At 43.1% G+C, this 4,925-nt stretch overlaps 1 pseudogene; it reads right to left on the reverse strand.

Moving 5' to 3' along the window:
• Positions 1–219: 219 nt before the first annotated feature.
• Positions 220–3,722, reverse strand: LOC149109907 (uncharacterized; annotated as a pseudogene).
• Positions 3,723–4,925: the final 1,203 nt, after the last annotated feature.

The following is a 4,925-nucleotide window of genomic DNA, read 5'->3' on the forward strand; positions in this document are numbered from 1 at the left end:
AATATAGAGTTGGACTTGCTTTAACGAGAAAAAGTGATAGTTTTTGTCTCGTGTTATTCCTGGAGGAGCTACGTCTCTGTTAAGAGACGACATTTTCGGCCTTTTGAAATTAAGGCAAAGGTGGCCTAGAATAGCTTGGCAAAAATACATGTGGTAGTGTCTCAAAGTTTACAATAACACTACCAAGAAGCCTTGAAAGATAGTTCTTTACGATTTGGGTTTTATTTCTTTGGGACCTTTGACAATCAAAAGATGACTACCGGCCGTATTTCGGTTAAATACTGTGACGCCGTAATGAGATGCATAACGCAACGCCCTCTTAAAAATTGTATACGCACCGCCTTTTATAATCAGCGGATCAGTTATTAGTGAAACGTATAGTGCTCAGTTACTTGGAAGTGCAGGTACACTCCTGGACTAATTGTGTGAGTCGTGCGATGTATGGCTTTTTCCTCTTCTGAGGTGCAATGTCAGAAATATCCAGCCTAAGGTCGATGCACATGTCTCTTAGCCTATCCACTCTTAAAGTTGTGAGTGTACGTTTTTGTACAAGTTCGCAGATGTTAAGGTCGAAAGATAAATCGGATGGCGAATAGCCACGTCTCTCATCACATTTGCACACACAGCAGATAGATGACTCTCAGCATCGGCGAAATTTCGTCCTCGTCGGCACTCTCCATGGCCACTTCTGAGACTTCACTAGCTTTTGCTTCGTTACCGGCGGCTGTAACTTCTAATCGCTTCTTTGCTGAAAGACGGCTAAAATAGCCACTAATCTGCTGCGACGTAAGGACTTCATCAGGTTGAAATCGGCGTTCCCCCGCCTGGTCTCTTGCTAAGCACATTGCTTTCGAAACTCCCTGTGGATCGCTTTTCCGTCCACTTTGCTCCCCTTTTTGAAATTGGTCACTTAAGAATTCGGTCTGTTTCTTTGTAAAACGCACCTTTTTCTTAATTGTCTTCAGGGCCCATCCCATTGGAAGAGGCGGCAAGGCGTCACTCTTTGCTTGGACAGTAACTTGAATGCTTGGAATTCGACTTCATCCCTCCGTCTGCTTGGAAGAATATTCTCTTTTAGCTCTATCGTAGAGAGTTTCCTGTTCGAGCATCATTTGATGTTTTCCAGTATCTAGGTGTGTCTGGAGGTTTGCAAAGCGACTGTATGCTTTTACACATCCATCCTCTGGACACGGGAAAAGCATGTCATCTGGCTTATTTTGACCAGTGCCGCTTCGATCTTGGTTTTCGTTTTCAGTTGAGAAATCTGCTTTGACAGAGCTTTTCTTGATATGTCGATGTCTCACAATCTTGAACGGCGGTGCACCACTTACATTCTGCGATGGGGGTTCTAGGATTTCCAATTTTTCGGGCTGCTTCATGACTCCTTCGAACTTTGCCCATGGCACTACTTTACCGGAACCCACATTGAATGCTCTCCACACTCGTTCGCCAGTTTCATCGTACTCAAAATTGTTGAGTAAGCTTATCCCATCCCATTTGATATTAAAGGTGCTTGACGGCTTGGCAGCAACATAGCTTGCGGTCACTCCTGTGGTTCCTTGGCCAGATTCAATGCCTGTTTTGAGCTGTAAAGCGTTGATGACATCATTGCCTTCGTTTGCGTACCTTCCAACGTCTCCTTTGATTGTTGCTGCTTTGCGATCACATACCCCCTTTCCACCTTGAGGATCACTGCATCACTGGCCAGCTTAGCTGAGAGGATTGAATTTCCGCTGTGATAACAGCCAGCGTTATCTTGTTTGTAATAAGCCATTTCCAGGTCTGGAATTTCCTTTTTCAGGGTAGTGAGGCAGTCAAGCATTATCAAAGCCACAGTCACACTGTCTTGGGCGCAGCTTTGAAATACGTGAACAAGTGTCTGCGATTCAAAGTGCTCAGAGCCCTCTGACCGTCTTATGGCAACGCTAATGTGCCATGGCAATCCTCGCTTCGCAAACCAATCTGACTGTGCCTCTCGATATTTTCGGGGCATATATTTCATTGCCCAGTCCTGGACTAACAGCACCGATCGGCTCTCGAGTTTGGCTAAAACTGAATGCTTTGCCTCAGCTTGGTGGACTGAACGTAGCTGATGGGCTTTCCAGCTAATGATATCATCCCTTGCCTGTTTGATAGTATGCAGCATGTCAGCTTGATCTTCTGCTGACGAAAACGCAATTGATCACTCATCTTCTATGGTACGCATGACTTCCTCTAACTCATAACACTGCACACATGACTCATTGTGGAGATGGTCGCAGGAGCCCTGAAATTCTGCATTGCCTGGATCACTTAGCGCATAAATTCGACAATGATCGGGAACCTCTGAGGACTCCACTGCATGTACCTAAAAAAAAAAAGTAAAATGACAACCGCGGGATTCAGTGCATATTTGCAAAGCAACGCATGCGCATCGACATTTCAAAAAGATTACTTAACCGATTCTCGGCGTTGTATACATGTGTGTAAGCGTATTACAGTGAATTGCAAACTCTTGTTTCGTGAATTAAGCATAAAAAGGACTTGGAGAGAAAGAAAAGGGTAGCCGTGTATCATAGTAAGAAGTCTACTACATCACTTACGCAAAGGCAACGAATAATTATAAAATATGCACCCACCTTATAGTCGTCCTTTAGGTACTGCTTCGACAAACGAAGTTGCTGCTTAATTTCCCTCGCCCATTGCTGAGTCTTGCCACAGTCAACAAGCTTGTCTACGAGTTTCTCTAAATGATCCAATGCGTCCGCTCCTTGTGCTGAAAAGTTATCAAGTCCTTGAAGAGACTTGCGAACAGATGAAGAACACACCGCCAAAACTCTTTGTGGGGTTCTCTTACTCATAAGCTCAAAGTTGGTTTCACAGCAACATTGTTGATACTGCTGGACAATACGCTCTGGTATCATTGTTCTGATCACATTGGGTGTTTTTATGATCTCGCCAGTTGACAATTTTCTGAAGTTTTTCCCCAAAAGGAACATCTTGAATTACGTGTGGACTCGTTATGAAAGAAACAAAATGTTCTAATTTTTCAGGTTCAATCCTCATTCTCTTTTTCTCCTGGTTTGGAAGAGGAGCAGCTCTTCCAGGTAACAGCCTGTGGCGTTGGGCAATGTTGTAGCGATAGCTAGTAACGGCTGGAATAAACTCTCTCATCTCCTTAAGGGATAACTTATCTGCCATCAATGAGAGTATTTGTCGTCTGGTGCTCCAATGTTGCGCGTTCAAGTAGCTCTCAGCAAATGCATTAAGAAGCTCCGTCTCTTTTTCACTTCTGCCTTCGACCACAACCTGACTCTCTCTGCTTACAAAATGACTATCACAAAGCTCCGTCCACAGTTCTTGCGAATTTTCAGGTGCCAGGACATCAAGCATTGCAGATATACATTGTTGAGCTTTCCGTAAGTATCTGCGTTTAGTACGCTCGTGCGCTGTATTCCACGGCACTTATAACGTGTGACGTACTGGAATGACGTCTCGAAGCTGTAAGAAGCGATTAAGCTGCACCTGGGACTCGTTGTCTAGACTGGAGCCTTCATCACTCTCTTCGGAATCTTCTTGCGGAAAAAAAAGGCTCTGCCGTCTGGATGTGGAACCTTCTGGCAGTTATTCATCAACAACAGTTACAGGACAAGTAATGGCAGGAATATTAAAGTCACTCGCTTGTTCATCAACCTGGCAAAAAAGTGGACACATTGCTTTGGATGGCTTCAAAATGTGCAAGCGCGGGGTGTCGTGTATAAAAGCGCAAGTCGCATGCGAGCTGGAAAGTAATATTCGATAATTAATTTATTTGACTGGTAACCTATCCTGATATCTTTATCCAGTTACTACTCAGTATTATTTTCCATTTGGAGCATTTAGAAAAAAGTTGAGAAGCCATATATTAATTTAAAACCTTTATTATTTGGCTATATTCTGGGATGTGATTGGCTATCCGGGCAGGGCACGCTTTTCCAATTCTTGTGCCATGTATGGTCTTGCCCAATCGTTGACGGGCGGCAATGGCGGCATTTTGAGGATGCGCATGCAAGTTATCCTGGATACGCCCTTCTCCCGCGTGGGTTGAGCCCCTGAAAAGGGCAGAGAAGGGAGAATTCAGAGAATGCGTCAAGGTTTTCCACTTTCATTAACTATATTGGATCGAAATTTTTCATAAACACTTTGAAGAAACTCACCAAGCTTAGACCACATAGACCTTCTGTGATGTTTTCTACTCCTCCTGTGGCACCCAATTCCTGCGATTCTAACTGATTTTTTGTTTTTGCCAGAGACTGTCGACATCGTACACAAATTCCTTTAATATTTGGAGAGAAAGGATTAACTTATTCTTTTCTACTTTACACATCCCCCTTGAACAAATAGCTCTGAATGTGGCAAAAGTACAAACCTAACCCAGGAAAAAAGCCCCACAAACCTCAAATTGATTACGCAATCTGTATTTTACCTTTTCACAAGTCAGTCTTTTAAGTTCCTTTCCTTTTTTTCCGGAGCATTGTTGGAAGGAATTCTAATATTTGTAAAATATTTCAATTCGAGTGTTCCCCTTTTGAATAAGTCTTGAAGAAGGTGAAAATGCTGAGTAGATGCCAGTGTTTGAACAAGATTTCGACGTAAAAGTATTTGCAAAAATCCTGAAAACTCGTGAGACATGAAAATAATTTTGCTGTTAAACTTGGCGTTATTTTACGCGGCAGTGAAGTGATTTGAAGTAAGGATATGAAGTCTGTGATTCCCGCCAAGTACCCTGCGTGAAATGAGAAGTTATACGGATGTTTATCCTTGCATAAAGTGAGAATAAACATTGTAATCGTTTACCTGATCCGACGGGTACGAGGTTTTTCGTAAGCTCAAAAATGTGTATTGAGTGCTGCAAACTAATTCCCCTTTCTGCTGCAGGTACTCTTTCAGATTCCTTTTTGTGACCG

The sequence above is a fragment of the Orbicella faveolata genome, unplaced genomic scaffold (assembly GCF_042242905.1).
Source record: "Orbicella faveolata isolate gen_17 unplaced genomic scaffold, um_ofav_v1 contig_25, whole genome shotgun sequence".
NCBI lineage: Eukaryota > Metazoa > Cnidaria > Anthozoa > Scleractinia > Merulinidae > Orbicella > Orbicella faveolata.